Below are 18,579 nucleotides of genomic sequence, written 5' to 3' on the forward strand. Positions count from 1 at the left end.
GCGAGAAAGCAGGACACAGAATGTTTAAATAATAATAATAATAATAATAATAATAATAATAATAATAATAATAATAATAATAGTAATAATGATAGTAATAATAATAATAATAATAGTAATAATGATAGTAATAATAATAATAATAATAATAATAAAATAATAATAATAATAATAATAATAACAACAACAAAGACTTCCGCTAGCGAGGATTACTATTGAGCGTAACCAGTTATACAATCCTTTTGAAATTTGTATCTCTATTGTTCTCGTTATGTACTGAATATTTGTTAATGAAACCCATATAAAATATGTTCTATATAAAATTTTAAAGATTTTCTATTCTGAAGAAGTAAAAAAAATTCATCTAAAACAGTTATTTTTAATTTGTTGTTAAAATATTCAGTTTTTTCATTATTCAGACCTGTATTACAAAGAGGGGATTGCAAAAATGAGTTGTGGTGTGAGGAGAAATACAACCGTAAACAAAGAGAATATGCAGACCGGTAATAATACAAAGGGGGGATGCAAAAATGAGTTGTGGTGTGAGGAGAAACACAAAGTGAAACAGAGAGAATAAGCTGACCTATAATAATACAAAGATAAGGATACAAAAATGAGTTGTTGTGTGAGGAGAAATAAAAACTGAAATAGAGAGAAGGAGGGTGTAAATATATAATCTTAAAAACATAAGATACAAGTTATAAAAGCATTTCCTCCAAGGCATGAAAAATGTAAAACAGATTTTTTCGACTATATGATTCAATTTGAAATTTAATTATCTTTAAAGTGCACCTTTATAAATTTTACAAAGTAAGGTATAAAAATTTAATTTAAATTGAATCAGAAACTTTCCCTGTATTTATTTTATGTAATGTACATTTTGTTACAATATAAAAACATTATATTTCATGTAGCAAGTAATGATATAGATATAACATGGTCAATGATTTTTTAAAGTCCAACAGAATGTACATTAAATAAAATAAATCCCAAGTAATGTTTTGATTCAATTTACATTACATTTCATACCTTACTTTGAAAAAATTCTAAAAGTGCACTTTGAAGATAAATATATTTCAAATTGAATCTTGTGCCTTTATTTTTAAAGCCTATAGAACAAACATATTTTGTTCAACAATGTCTATGCCTTGGATGAAATGTTTTTCTAACTTGTATGTATATATATATACATATATATATATATATATATATATATATATATATATATATATATAATGGTTAATTTCTGCTACATGGTACTAAAACTAATATTTTTCTGAAAGTACTCAATACGAATATGGAGTTCAAATATATATATATTTATATATATATATATATGTATATATATATATATATATATATATATATATAAATGCAGGTGCATATATTAATGTGGGGACGAATAATCAGAATCGGAACCAGGAATACGGGGTATCGCAATCCATATCGGAAACAGAAAAAGATTTGAGCCTCATTTCTGATTCCAAAACGATTCTTTCATTTTTTTTCCTGGAAATTATAAAGAAACAAACAGATGTTTTTATTTATTTATCAGAAGAATATGTATTCATAACATGAAAGTAAGGGACACGGAACCAGGATTTATAAAATTTTACAGAAAGCTTGGAAACTGAATTCATTATAACCGAAGCACATGTTAAAACTATGAAAAAACAACTACTTCAGAGCAAATATCGATAAAACACAAGAAAACAGCAAATGCAGGCACGAAACAATAATCCATATAGTAATTTAATGCAGCAAACTGGACCACAGAGAAATACTAGAACACACCTGACCAAATGGGAAGGGCAATACACTGGGAATTATGCAAACAACTGCATATCAGACGTACAGACTAGTGATACAAACAGAAGCTGAAATATTAAGGAAAACTCTAGAATTTGACAAACAGATATAACCCACAAGCGCAGGCCGGACAAACTTCTGATACAAAATACGAAGCGCTACATTGAATTAAGAACATTAAAGTTGCATATCTGTAAGTTCTCTAACCCCACTCGTGTTCCTTATACATCTCTGCCTCATCCTAAAAAGAATGGAAGGGATTGGAATCAGAGGGATACTGAGAAGATACAACGTATAACAATAAGGCTGACTTCAGAAATATTAAGTAAAATCTTGGAATGTGGAGATTTACATCGAACTTAAACTACAGTCAAAAACTGGGCACAGAAACGATTAGAGGTAGAAAAAACAAACGAACATCACAGAAAATGGTGAAAACTGAAAATGTATAATTATTAGCCAGCCCCATACGACCCTGCATTCAGGACATCTTGTTATTTGTGTGTGTATGTGTGTGTGTTTGTGTGTGTGCGTGCGTGTGCGTGGGTGTATTTCACCCTTAACTGGCACAACAACAAAAAAGTGAGGAGGGTCAAAGAGGATGAAAACAAGGAGAGAAAGCACCAGCCAGACTTCTGCTGCATTAGTAAAAATGGACTAGGACGTCGATGCCCACAAAAAAGCAAGGGTAGGTAGTTGTTACGATAGAGCAATACCTTTTGCCAAATTTTTCAAACGAGGTTGAGATTATTGGAAATCTGGAGAGACTTATTGTAACTCAAACTTTAGGGAACACTGCAAGTTGTTCTCAAATAGAAATCTTTGATGATCGCATGTGTGACGACAAGTGATTAAATAATCATATAACGAAAATAGCTAATTAACGTGTAAACGCATGAGCTGTTTCACTAGTAAAATCCTCCATACAGTTTATAATATGGTTACACGAGGAATAAGTCATCTCAACCAGAAGATTATAATACTTATGACAAGGTACAATGCACAACCCCCAAGGTTAGGTCTGAGCAAATCTACGAGAATAATAAATTCAGAAAAAGATGACTTGTTATACAAACGACATTATGAATGACAAGAGAAAAGAAGTAAACATATATTATATGCAGAACACAAAAATAAATAATAAATGCAGCAAGATACATTTAAATATGAAGAAAAAGACGCAGGCGTGAAGGAGATAAGAGAAGATAAAAAATAGAAACGGGGAAAGCTAGAGGGATGATTTATAAGTATGACAAAACATGAAAGTTATGTAAACCGTTGGGCATGGGTAAGAAAACAAAGCTATATCAAAATACTAAATTTCTAATAATATCTGCACAGGATAACGCGAGTAGATCTTACCACATAGACGCATAAAAAAACATGGCATAAAAAAGATTCAATTGTCTGGATAGAGAGACGGAACATTATATCATATAATAAACGAATGATGAAAACTAGCACCCTTAAATTGCAAGTATAGACAAGAGCAAGTAAGTAAAACAGGCCATTGGTAATTATGCAAAAAACTGCATCTTGAACACACACAATCTGTGAAGCCATAACCGGCAGCGGAACTTAAAAACAGAAGTAAAAAAAATAATCATCTAGAACATAGATACACACAGATGGACCGATCCACAGAACTGAAAGAAATATATAAGATAAATATAGACCAGACAACAACAACAACAACAACAACAACAACAACAACAACAACAACGACAACGACAACAACAACAACAGCAACAACAACAACAACAACAACAACAATAATAATAATAATAATAATAATAATAAAGCAGAAAAAACATAATCATTTACGACACATCGATAAACCGATTCAAGTAAAGAGAGTAGACGGCATAATTATTAATTTGAAGGAAATAAACTGCCTAAATGTATATTTTGTGCGTACCAACACTGGGCGAAGATCAAAGAAAGTAAAAAACCACTGACACATTCGAAACTCGCAATAAAACTAAAATGAATATAGAACGTGGAGAAAATCAATATAATACCAATAAAATCAGGAGCACAAGAAACACCTCTAAAAAAACTACACACACACACACACACACACACACATATATATATATATATATATATATATATATATATATATATATATATATATATATATAGATTAAATTTCCAGAAAACTCTTAAAGGAGGGAACTCCTCTACATAATTCCAAACGAAAACCGTCATATTGACCTTGTAACGAATGTTAACATAAATGAAAGAAAACGGACGAATTGGAATAAAGAATCCTGAAACAATAAAATGTAACTATTACCTCATTTATATATATATATATATATATATATATATATATATATATATATATATATATATATGTATATATATAAATATATACATATATATATGTATATATATAAATATATACATATATATATATATATATATATATATATATATATATATATGGAGAGAGAGAGAGGCAGATAGAGAGCGAGAGAGAGAGATTTCCGTCGATTTCAACGCGTGTGGTTCCGTCGCAACAACTAAGTTGTTCGCTCTTTCTATTTTTCTCACTTATTGTGGTCCTGGATATGACCTTAATCTATATCCAGTGGTGAAGCCCCAGCTTGCGGGTTTTGGGAAGTATGGAGCCACCCATTAATTGACATTGCTCACAGGTCCACTCGGATCCGAAATTTTAGTACCTGTTAGGGTCCTAACTATGGGGTAAATAGAAACTGACTCGAAAACAACAAATATATTCTATTAAAAAAACTTTCTTCAGAATCTTTGGATTCGGCATTAAATAACCTGAAAAGTGTTGATATGCCGTAAAATAAAAACAACCAACCAACCAACCAACCAACCAACCAACTCACTTATTTTGAATGGCATTAAATTCATTGGCATGGTGATGTAATTTATTTCTAATGAATATTTAATTCTTATCTCACATTTATTCTTACAACTGTCTCCTCTGAATATGGTAGATATTTATCAATTGAATATGTCGTTTTTGCTTCGAAAAATAAAATATTCTTACAAGATAAACTTCTCTCTAAACCTTGTCTCTATAAATTTATAATGATTTTCTCTATCTATATAAAAGCCAAGTACGTCCAAGGATGGAAGAATGTTGCCATATCTGGGCAGGAGCTGCTAAAAACAACCTATCCTTCCTTGATAGAGTACAAAAAGGACTTCGTGGCTTCGTGGGGGGATGCCCTTTTCTCTACACTGCAACCTCTCTCCCACAGAAGAGACGTTGCGAGCCTATCCTTGATTTATCACTATTTACATGGCAGGTGCTGGTCTGAACTCCAATCTCTGGTACCCCCTCGCCAATCTTTCACGAAAAACACCCGTCTAGCTGAATCCACTGTGAAAAATTTCCCCCACTCTATATCTGTGCCTAAATCAAAACGGAGATTCCATGAACAAAGCTTCTTTCTTAGAACTGCACGCCTGTGGAACTCTGTTCCGTCTGCCTGCTTCCCACCGGACTACAACTTGGATGTCTTCAAGTCCAATGTTAACAAATTCTTAATGAACCGCCCCCTTAAGTAAACACTTCCTCAAATCTCCACACTAACGTAATGTACTTGCAATAACCCTTATCCCTGAGTGGCTCCGGGCCTTGATAAGTGGTGGTCACTGTGTAAAAAAAAAATGATAAGTTTATTTTGTTAATATTTCTCATATTTTTTTTTTAAATTCTTTCTTTTATATATGTTTTCTGGATAGTTGGTTCAATGCAAGGTTGCGCATAACTAATAAATCTCAACTTGAGAAATGTTTTTTTAGTACCTAGTGTAATCACTTGATCTTCTAGACAGCACGATATTCCTTTCTTATTGTTTCATTGATGGTGAAAGATTATATTCATATATTTTGCAGTAAAGTTTGTTTTGATAATAATGTCCTAAAATCCTACTAAGTGATAGTTGTCATCACATCTAGGAAATGTATTATTTTATTGAGTTCTGATAATAGGTCTTAAAGAATATTAAGAAGACCGTTTAGGTGCAGTTGCTCACTGTTATGCTGAACGTTATGCTGAACGTTTTGCCGAACATACTGTCTATATTTCCCAGTGTCTATTATGCCACTTGTTTACAATGACAATCTTTAGCAGGATCTCCTCTGTTGTAAATGCCAACACTCGGTTTAATTTGAGTGCATCCACCATTCGATTAGCAAGTTTCCTGCTATCTTCATTAACGCTGCATTACTCTCTGCAGATGTACGATTAATATATACTCCTAAAAAGATAACGTTTACCACGGGATGTAAGGTTTTGAAGGTTTTGAATGCTTTGGATTCTTAAATGCTTTTCTATCTCAATCTTGGCCTCCAAATTAATGACTTAGCATAATGTAAACTTGCATCTTCCCATCACATGAAATCATGTCATGCACACGATAGTTGTAATTAAGTTGACACATAGACACTCATTACAGAAGAGGATGTTACCAGACGCTAACATTTGTTGGTGATTGATCTAATTGATAAATGAGGCAATTGTTCCCGTATTTATAAACTAGAAAACAGTCCAAATACTATGTTTTCATATGTGTCTTTCTTTTATGCTTGCTTATATAATGTATCTAATTATTACAGTGTGTTATATACTTTCTTTGAAGACGACAATATCGCAGTTTCTTCGAATATATTATACCCGGCTTGTGATTTTATTGACACTACCTTGTGGGTTCCATGTTTATATCTTTGCATACGATATGGTTCATCATTTCTGTCAGTTTATATATAAAAGATTTTCCGCGGCGTTTATAATTTTGTTTTTATTTGCGCACGTACGTATTCTGCATGTTACTTAGGTTTAAGACGAAGTTTAACCAATTAAAGTAAGTCTATTGCTCGGACAACATTTTCCTCTTCACTATCGTTCTCATAACTGTTTAGCCGATGTAACGTCTGATCGTTTTTGTTTAAAATTATTATTATTTAAAGTTTTGTATTATCGAAGTTATCCCTTTATACAATTTGTATGAACTTAATATCTTATATATATATAAAATAAGTCTTATCTTGTTTAACAATTCGTTTACTAATTAGATAATGACTATTAATGTTTGTAATATATATATATATATATATATATATATATATATATATATATATATATACATTAGTGATGGGACGATTCCAATTCTTTCTCGATTCTTATACAATTACGGATTCCTTTCAAAATTTCCGATTCGACCCGATTCCCGATTTCGATCCTGATTCTTTTGAAATCTATACATATTTAATTAGAGATTTGTTTTGTTCTTGTTTTGTTTCTTTCGTAAATTTTCATATTATTACATAAAAGCCTGGGTAAAGTCCGCGTATATTTTTTCTCAAATGTTTGCTCTGTAATTGATTAAAAATTATAAGACAACAAAACATTTATTTTGATTTTAAAACAAAGCTATATTGTATCAGTTCGTATTTACTGTATAACATGCTACTTACATAAATAGTTAAATAGTTGAAAATATTCGAAGATTGGTAGGCAAAATAAGAAAACGATGTAAGAACAACATATTTAACAACGCCACCTCTCATTGTTACGAACGAATTTCTAAGTAATAATGTTACTATTTAGAAAAACAGTTTTAACGTGAGATTGCGTGAGTTTTCTGTGCCTTCTCTCTATGAATGAACTAAAATTATATTTTAATTATAAAAATTTGATAGGTATTAAATTGATTTACTTTGCAATAAAAAACAAAACAAAAACAAAACGAAGTGCAAATGGTGACCAGAGTGATGACGATGATGAGGACAGCAACAACAACGACGATTTCGTAGATTAACACGTAGCTAAATCCCTATTCAAAAATGATATGTTACTTTTATAGATTACGTGTTAGGGCAGTTTTTTTTTAAATAGACGGGAAGAAATGCGATCATGGTAATTGTGCAGTTTCCGTCCTTCATTAAAAAAAAACAAAAATTTCAAGAGACAATTATATTCTACGCACCTGTTATGGAATGAAGTTCTCCTAAAAAATGTCACTTAATTTCATCTAGTAGTTTAGTTTTTACAGCTTGTTTTCAATCTCGGGAACATGATATTTCCCTAATAAATCGCTTAATTGATATCAAAGGGAAGTAATCCATTATATTTCGACAAAATCAATGCTAATGGCGTAGTTTAGATCGACTGTTTCGAATTCCCCGAATGAATGTTTTTAGCAATAAAAACAAAACCACTTGATGAAATTAAGTGATTTTTGATGAGAACTTCATTCCATAAAACATACGTATAATATAATTTTGTTTTTTTAATTTTCGTTTTTTAATGGGGAACGTAAACTGCACAAGTATCGCGATCATTTTAGAATTTAGATTGTGAGATCAGTTTCAAATATAATTGTAACGTAAAATTATCATCCATTCTGACCACCCTAATTATTTAAGGATGTAAACTAAATCGTTTCCCGCTAAATTAAGCTCGATTTGCGACGTTGTAAAACCATGTGTAATCGCTTAAAAAGTAGACATCCGTCCTCCAATAAGCGCACATAATTTAAAATTGGTAACGCACTACAATATTTTGGAAAAGCAACTCATTTTACGTTAAATTTATTTGTGAAATTGACCCTCTATTTTAAATTCCTAATCGTTTTATATATATTTATCTTTTTATAACCATGAGTGTTTATAGGCAATGTTTATATTTATTTTTTAAATAGTTACGTGTAAAACGGTACGAAGATGTAAATAATGTATTCTCGTGAAATTATCTGTTGTTTTTATTCCGTTTTCATTTTTCGCCCATCGCAATTTTAACTGTTTGTTGCGAATAGAAAAGTTCGATTCTCCATATTATAAAGGACACATTCCTTTCCTACTACTAACCGTAAGATCGTGATAATACAAAAAAATAAAGAGTCGGATTCCCTATATTAAAAACCGACCTTGCTGCAATATTTTAAGTTATAAATGTAGTATTTTTTTAACTAGAATGCCGTATCCTTTTCTTTTCGAGTTTTTACAACGACCCCTATATGTTTCCATGTGTAGCTTAACCATATTCTTTTTATGTTCTCATTTTTCTATTGCAATCCTGATTTTTCCAGTCTTTAAAAATGCACTGTTCTTTGTATAATTTCAGTCTTATTTTTAACACATCTATTATAGCAATGTACAGTACTTGTCTTCTTTCAATACAATCTCCATAATAATCTCCCTTCCATGCTTTCATACACGTATTAATAGCAAGAGCAGGCGATGAAGCGACGTGGTTGCTATGGAAACCAGTCATAAAAACGTCGCTCACCTCCTTTCATTCTTTACGATTTCGAACACCAGAAAATTTTTCATAACTTTTGTTTTACAGAACGAAAATTGAAAACAAAAAATTCAGCACAGAGAGGAGAAGGTGATCAATAAACTGTACTATTTCTTTTTAAAATTTGGTCGAAAAATGTGTGACTGGTTAAGCTTTAAAATAGTTCCACATGACTAAAACTGCAAACTGCTGCTTTACTATATATTCAAACCTGACTATGCTTGAAAGATTTATAAAGAATATATATATATATATATATATATATATATATATATATATATATATATATATGTATATATATATATTAAATTGTGATTCAATGAATTTCAAAAAAACTCTATTGAAATGAAGTGGATAAATCCTTAAAATACCCTCATAAGTATACCATCAGTGTTCCATCTGCCTTCTTCCCACCTGACTACAACGTGGATATCTTCAAGTCCAACGTAAACAAATTCCTAGTGAACCGCCCCCTTAAGTAAACACTTCATCAAATCTCCATACTAACGTACTGTACTTGCAACAGCCCTTAGCCGTAGTGAATTCCGGGTCTTGATAAGTGGTGACCACCGTGAAAAAAGAAAAAAATATAACTTACACTCGATGATGCGTCATCCCTGTTGGTACTAAAATAATTCAATTCTATAACCATAGTTACACAATCCCATTCTTCTCATCTCCTTAATGTTAATTAGCAGGGCAGAGGCTAAATAGCATTTATGATAAACGTAGTTATGTAACCTACATTAATTATTTTTATATTTAATAGTGTTAACTATTGCTAAACTTTCTTTATGTCTAAATCAATGCATTCGTATATATGAGGTTATATGCAGGTATAAAAGGGTATATTTGTATAGGTAGGTATATATGGGGGCGTATGTACTTATATATGGTGTAAGTGTGTATAATTTTATATGCTGTATGGCTGCGGGTATATATGTATGTATGTGTGCTTGTATGTGTACGTGTGTACATGTATGTATATATATACACATATATATGTATATATGTATTCATGTAACATGATAAGGGCTGTCCCCTTTTCATGTAAGTATAAACATGGAGAGTTTAGTTTAAAATGAAAATGAAAGTGCATAGGCGAAATTCGAACCTCGTAATCTAGTTTAGAAATAGATTACGTGTGAGAATTTAAAAATGTAAAACGAAACATTTGTTTAGAAATAGATAAATATTTCAAGAAAAGAATGTGAGCTGTCAAGTTTATTCTGAAATTTTTAATTGAAAGAATGCAGCTTATAAGATAATGTTTTAACATATTGAATATAGGTTCAAATTCACATGTTTTAACATGTGTATGACGTCACGGAAAATAAAAGTTCTAGAATAGAGAAAAACAGTAGTTAGAGTTAGATCAGAGTGAGAAAACTCAGAGACAGTCAGACGTCTGGAAGCGATGTAAAAGAAACAGAACCTGGGGTCGATACCACGAAAAAAAAAAGAAAAAGAAACACAAAGTTTTAAAAGGGTCCAACATAATTTAAAAAATAAATAAATAAATTATACCACGGAAAAAAAAACATGACACGATCACAGAATTCGAAAAAAGAAAAAGAAACACAACGTTTTAAAAGGGTCCAACATGATTAAAAAAAAATAATAATACCACGGAAAAAGAAAAAAAAATTACACGATCACAGAAATGCGAAGAAAAAAAAGAACAAAAAAAATTGAACACACACGCACACAGAGAACAAAAGATACAAGAAATATTAAAAAGAAAAAGAAGAAAAGGCCGATATGCCGTAAAAGAAATTCGTAGTAACGGAAAAAATAGTAAACAAGTCAGCATGAGTAATTCATTGATAAATGAATTGGGTTGTTAAAAACACACACACACAGAAACATACACGCACAGGCAGAGATTTGGGTCACCAATTATTGTTTTGAAATTTGTATGGAGTGTCAAGTAAAAATTTGTGGCAATATGAAATCGTTTGGATTTAATCTGTCAATCAAACGGAAATTTTTCAAAGGTCACATGTACTCTCTGAAACGGCGTGTAAAATATGTTTGGAAATGCAGTTTTGTGTTCATAGTTGAACTGTTCGGCTTTTTATTTTTTTGTGTGTTTCATTTGAATTTTTTTTTTGAAAACAAAAAAGAAAAAGAAAAAGGGGCATTGTTTTGGACAGACTGTTGAATTGTTGTTTGTTGCAGATGATTTTTTTGTTGTTAAAAAAAAGTTATAACTGTAGCAAAATGTTTAAATGTAGTAAGGTATTTTTTTGAAAATGTTTTCATGATGTTGAACACATATTGTAAATTGTCTTATGTATGTAATGTATTGATTTTCACAGCAAGAATTCAAAGTCAGCAGTAAATATACATTAGATTAAAATGATCTAGTAGAAAATAAGTTAAGACGTATGGTTGGCTTACAGATTCAGTTAGAATTTTAGAAGGGGGACATAATTAAAATTACGTAAACGGGAATTTGGAGAGTTTTTAGATGTGATAAGCCGTAAGAAAGATGTTTTGTTTTAGCATTTGGTTTTGTTTTTTGTTTTTTAGAGATCCTAAAAGATTTTCTCCAAGAAAAGTGATTGGTAGGAATTTATAAGCACAAGAAGTGCCCCTATACGAAAAATTTGGGAACCTGGTTAATTAAGTGCTTAAAATAAGCTGGTTGCACGTAACTACTCCAAGCAAAGTAGTAAGTAAGTCTTGACTTTATTAATAAACTGACGTTGGAAAGAATACGAAAATTATTAAGGGGGCCAGTAAACCGAGGATAGGTAGTCCCGAGGCAATCACATATAGCATAATAAAGTAAGAGACAAGCAAAAATATGCCGTAGATTACGTAAGAAAGATATAACCTTGTATTTTTTTTAGAGAAGCATGAATGTGGGATACATTTGCTGGATCTTGAAAGCTCTGGTGAGAGAAAAGAAAAATCACAAAAAAATCGGGCATTAGATAGAATTTAGGCGCAATTAAGTTGTTGGGCGCTGGAAAGGTGTTAGTTAGTTAGGGGTGATATTTCTAAATCCTCGTCGAAGTTTCAAGAATCCAAGCAAGGAAATCCGAGTGAATCCGTATGAGAGAAAAAAAGGTATATCTTAAACTTCTGAAGCCAACCACAAAGATTTAAGTATACGAGCTTTGGTATGTCCCGTGTAAGATAGTTATAGAATAAAAACAAAACCATACTTGATAAGACTAACCATGCGGAAAGAGATATCAGAACACTTTTGAGACGAAGGAAGTCGTCCGTTTCTAGAAAGGTGAAAACCTCTAGTCTGCGGCACATGGGTGGCTGGAAAATAGCTGATGTGAATCATAGGTAAATACCCTACACCCAAAAAGTAAATGCCACAAAGATCAGAAAGGTTCTGATCTTATAAAAAATAAATAATTGTGAAGTCGGCCGTGAAGGGCTGCCTGAAAGATATTTTTTTTGTGTTTTTTTTTAGCCTGATCTTTCTAGCCGTGTGGTTGTGTAGATGTAAAAATAAAAAAAAAATGTACTAAATTTAAAAATGCATACATGTTTTTTTTGTGAAATATGGAAGGGGGGATGTTACATGATAAGGGCTGTCCCCTTTTCACGTAAGTATAAAAATGGAGAATTTAGTTTAAAATGAAAATGAAAGAGCATAGGCGAAATTCGAACCTCGTAATCTAGTTTAGAAATAGATTACGTGTGAGAATTTAAAAATGTAAAACAAAACATTTGTTAAGAAATAGATAAATATTTCAAGAAAAGAATGTGAGCTGTCAAGTTTATTATGACCTTTTTAATTGAAAGAATGCAACTTATAAGATAATGTTTTAACATATTGAATATAGGTTAACATTCCTTTTGTAGAAATAGGAAAAGTTTGGACACGTATGTCCAGGAAACGTGAAAGAATGCACATGTTTTAACATGTGCATGACGTCACGGAAAATAGAAAGTTCTAAAATAGAGAAAAACTTTAGTTAGAGTTAGATCAGAGTGAAGTAACTCATAGACGGTGAGACGTCTGGCAGCGAGTTGTCACTTCAAGGAAAAATGTGAGACTTTGACTTCTTGGTGATGGAACACGGCCGTGTGAAGAATAAACCAACAAGTGTTTTTGTAAAGCTCGTCTTGTGTCTTATGTTTCTTATACAAAAGTAAAGTTCAATTGTATTATATATTTGTGTTATATGTATTTACATACACGTCTCAACATCACAATGTCCGAACTGTCTGAACATTATATCTCTTGACGCTAAGAGCTTTCTCCTTCTTCCATCAGCAATATCTAAGAAAGAACATTTGTCTATCTAAGTCTCTTCCAACAATTCTCTCTAATCCTCTCTTAATAAACACCAATATATAACATTCATATGTTTATATGTAACTGTGTGTATTTGAATGCATGTGTAGAAAACCTTCCCAGTTAAATAGCATCAAATAGTATAATGATATGGATATTACTGATTACTTTTAAACACTTTCCAATAAGGTATTATTGTCACTTAATTATTTTGCTTTAGTTTTATTTAACATTGAACTATTACCATAAAGAGTATAAAATAAAGATAATACGTTCTATTAACAATCTTAGCCTTGGTTTTCAATTCGCTCATAAACAATACTATATTCTAAACCTTTATTTCAATCCTCCGTTTAAAGGGAAAATATAAATACGTATATATGTATATATGTATTCATGTAACATGATAAGGGCTGTCCCCTTTTCATGTAAGTATAAACATGGAGAGTTTAGTTTTAAATGAAAATGGAAGAGCATAGGCGAAATTCGAACCTCGTAATCTAGTTTAGAAATAGATTACGTGTGAGAATTTAAAAATGTAAAACAAAACATTTGTTTAGAAATAGATAAATATTTCAAGAAAAGAATGTGAGCTGTCAAGTTTATTATGAAATTTTTAATTGAAAGAATGCAGCTTATAAGATAATGTTTTAACATATTGAATATAGGTTCAAATTCACATGTTTTAACATGTGTATGACGTCACGGAAAATAAAAGTTCTAGAATAAAGAAATACTTTAGTTAGAATTAGATCAGAGTGAGAAAACTCAGAGACAGTCAGACGTCTGGAAGCGATGCAAAAGAAACAGAACCTGGGGTCGATACCACGAAAAAAAAAGAAAAAGAAACACAAAGTTTTAAAAGGGTCCAACATAATTTAAAAAATAAATAAATAAATTATACCACGAAAAAAAAACATTACACGATCACAGAATTCGAAAAAAAGAAAAAGAAACACAACGTTTTAAAAGGGTCCAACATGATTAAAAAAAAAATAATAATACCACGGAAAAAGAAAAAAAATTACACGATCACAGAAATGCGAAGAAAAAAAAGAACAAAAAAAATTGAACACACACGCACACAGAGAACAAAAGATACAAGAAATATTAAAAAGAAAAAGAAGAAAAGGCCGATATGCCGTAAAAGAAATTCGTAGTAATGGAAAGAAAATAGTAAACAAGTCACCATGAGTAATTCATTGATAAATGAATTGGGTTGTTAAAAACACACACACACACAGACACATACACGCAAAGGCAGAGATGTGGGTCACCAATTATTGTTTTGAAATTTGTATGGAGTGTCAAGTAAAAATTTGTGTCAATATGAAATCGTTTGGATTTAATCTGTCAATCAAATGGAAATTTTTCAAAGGTCACATTTACTCTCTGAAACGGCGTGTAAAATATGTTTGGAAATGCAGTTTTGTGTTCATAGTTGAACTGTTCGGCTTTTTATTTTTTTGTGTGTTTCATTTGAATTTTTTTTTTTGAAAACAAAAAAGAAAAAGAAAAAGGGGCATTGTTTTGGACAGACTGTTGAATTGTTGTTTGTTGCAGATGATTTTTTTTGTTGTAAAAAAAAGTTATAACTGTAGCAAAATGTTTAAATGTAGTAAGGTATTTTTTTGAAAATGTTTTCATGATGTTGAACACATATTGTAAATTGTCTTATGTATGTAATGTATTGATTTTCACAGCAAGAATTTAAAGTCAGCAGTAAATATACATTAGATTAAAATGATCTAGTAGAAAATAAGTTAAGACGTATGGTTGGCTTACAGATTCAGTTAGAATTTTAGAAGGGGGACATAATTAAAATTACGTAAACGGGAATTTGGAGAGTTTTTAGATGTGATAAGCCGTAAGAAAGATGTTTTGTTTTAGCATTTGGTTTTGTTTTTTTGTTTTTTAGAGATCCTAAAAAATTTTCTCCAAGAAATGTGACTTGGAAGGGATTGATAAGCACAAGAAGTGCCCCTATACGAAAAATTTGGGAACCTTTTTAATTAAGTGCTTAAAATAAGCTGGTTGCACGTAACTACTCCAAGCAAAGTAGTATGTCAGTCTTGGCTTTATTAATAAACTGACGTTGGAAAGAATACGAAAATTCTTAAGGGGGCCAGTAAACCGAGGATAGGTAGTCCCGAGGCAATCACATATAGCATAATGAAGTAAGAGACAAGCAAAAATATGCCGTAGATTACGTAAGAAAGATATAACCTTGTATTTTTTAGAGAAGCATGAATGTGGGATACATTTGCTGGATCTTGAAAGCTCTGGTGAGAGAAAAGAAAAATCACAAAAAAATCGGGCATTAGATAGAATTTAGGCGCAATTAAGTTGTTGGGCGCAGGAAAGGTGTTAGTTAGTTAGGGGTGATATTTCTAAATCCTCGTCGAAGTTTCAAGAATCCAAGCAAGGAAATCCGATTGAATCCGTATGAGAGAAAAAAAGGTATATCTTAAACTTCTGAAGCCAACCACAAAGATTTAAGTATATGAGCTTTGGTATGCCCCGTGTAAGATAGTTATAGAATAAAAACAAAGCCATTCTTGATAAGACTAACCATGCGGAAAGAGATATCAGAACACTTTTGAGACGAAGGAAGTCGTCCGTTTCGAGAAAGGTGAAAACCTCTAGTCTGAGGCACATGGGTGGCTGGAAAATAGCTGATGTGAATCATAGGTAAATACCCTACACCCAAAAAGTAAATGCCACAAAGATCAGAAAGGTTCTGATCTTATAAAAAATAAATAATTGTGAAGTCGGCCATGAAGGGCTGACTGAAAGATATTTTTTTTGTGTTTTTTTTAGCCTGATCTTTCTAGCCGTGTGGTTGTGTAGATGTAAAAATTAAAAAAAAATGTACTAAATTTAAAAATGCATACATGTTTTTTTTTGTAAAATATTGAAGGGGGGATGTTACATGATAAGGGATGTCCCCTTTTCACGTAAGTATAAAAATGGAGAATTTAGTTTAAAATGAAAATGAAAGAGCATAGGCGAAATTCGAACCTCGTAATCTAGTTTAGAAATAGATTACGTGTGAGGATTTAAAAATGTAAAACAAAACCTTTGTTTAGAAATAGATAAATATTTCAAGAAAAGAATGTGAGCTGTCAAGTTTATTATGATCTTTTTAATTGAAAGAATGCAACTTATAAGATAATGTCTTAACATATTGAATATAGGTTAACATTCCTTTTGTAGAAATAGGAAAAGTTTGGACACGTATGTCCAGGAAACGTGAAAGAATGCACATGTTTTAACATGTGCATGACGTCACGGAAAATAGAAAGTTCTAAAATAGAGAAAAACTTTAGTTAGAGTTAGATCAGAGTGAAGTAACTCATAGACGGTGAGACGTCTGGAAGCGAGTTGTCACTTCAAGGAAAAATGTGAGACTTTGACTTCTTGGTGATGGAACACGGCCGTGTGAAGAATAAACCAACAAGTGTTTTTGTAAAGCTCGTCTTGTGTCTTATGTTTCTTATACAAAAGTAAAGTCCAATTGTATTATATATTTGTGTTATATGTATTTACATACACGTCTCAACATCACAATGTCCGAACTGTCTGAACACTATATCTCGTCACGCTAAGAGCTTTCTCCTTCTTCCATCAGCAATATCTAAGAAAGAACATTTGTTCATCTAAGTCTCTTCCAACAATTCTCTCTAATCCTCTCTTAATAAAAACCAATATATAACATTCATATGTTTATATGTAACTGTGTGTATTTGAATGCATGTGTAGAAAACCTTCCCAGTTAAATAGCATCAAATAGTATAATGATATGGATATTACTGATTACTTTTAAACACTTTCCAATAAGGTATTATTATCACTTAATTATTTTGCTTTAGTTTTATTTAACATTGAACTATTACCATAAAGATTATAAAATAAAGATAATACGTTCTATTAACAATCTTAGCCTTGGTTTTCAATTCGCTCATAAACAATACTATATTCTAAACCTTTATTTCAATCCTCCGTTTAAAGGGAAAATATAAATACGTATAAAATTAAAAATAATAGCACCTCATGGATTGTATATATAATTTGAGGTGACTGAACAAATTCGATTTAAACTGACAAAGGAATTTAACAGGAAACTAAGATAAATCCGGAAAAAACGAATTATTCAATTTGCGTCTTTGACCCATTCCATTATGTTAGTTTTATTTTATTTTTATTCTTATCTCTATTTCCTTCTCGTTCCACCCTTTCCATCCCTGGCCCAGTTTCTATAACTAGTACACAACCTGACCTCAATTAAGCGACCAGTCAAACCTGTTTATTAGTCTTTGAATTTTATTTAAAGAGATATCTATTCTGCTGTGTATATGTGTGTATATATATGTATATATATATATATATATATATATATGTATATGTATATGTGTGTATGAGTATGTACTTATATGTATGTTTATGTATATGCGGATATATGTGAACTACATTTCCTACCATTTACCACTACCTACTCTCCCTACAACTAACACCTCGCCCCACTAATAAAAATATAGACTTCTAATGATAAGGATTCGACCAGACTTTGAATTATTTTCGCTGGACCCACAAACAAATTTATACTAGCACTTGCCCGATTCGGATACATACACAGCTATGCGGATTACCCAATATATAACTTGGACCTTATTACCCAACTCCTGTAAAGAACGCCAACCATTGTTTTTACCAAGCAATCTGGATCTACAATTTTCAAAACCTTTTCTGCAAATCATCTTGCTACAGGACTTCTGATAATTTAAAGATAATTTAATTATGTTGACTTTGACTTTCCCTGTCTCAGGATACACACCTTTATAAATAATAGCTTATATTTTCTCTCCTCTGATGAGATTGTAGACATCGAAACCCTATAGGTTAAGGAGATTAATATACTAAAGTATGCTTTGTCTTGGTTAGAATAATAAGAATCTTTGATATGAAACTCAACCACTTCATTTAAATAGGGTTTTTTTTTTGAAATTCATTGAATCACAATTATATTTATTTGCTCTATCTTGCAATATCGAGCAGTTCTTATTTAGATGGGATAACTTATATAATATTACTGCCAGTAATACTTTATAAACCATATAATCACAGGTTTCCATACATACTTATTGTTAAAAAAAACTATTTTGAAGTGTATATATATATGTATATATATATATATATATATATATATATATAT

This window comes from Euprymna scolopes, chromosome 5, assembly GCF_053919585.1.
Source record: "Euprymna scolopes isolate OS-2025 chromosome 5, ASM5391958v1, whole genome shotgun sequence".
NCBI lineage: Eukaryota > Metazoa > Mollusca > Cephalopoda > Sepiida > Sepiolidae > Euprymna > Euprymna scolopes.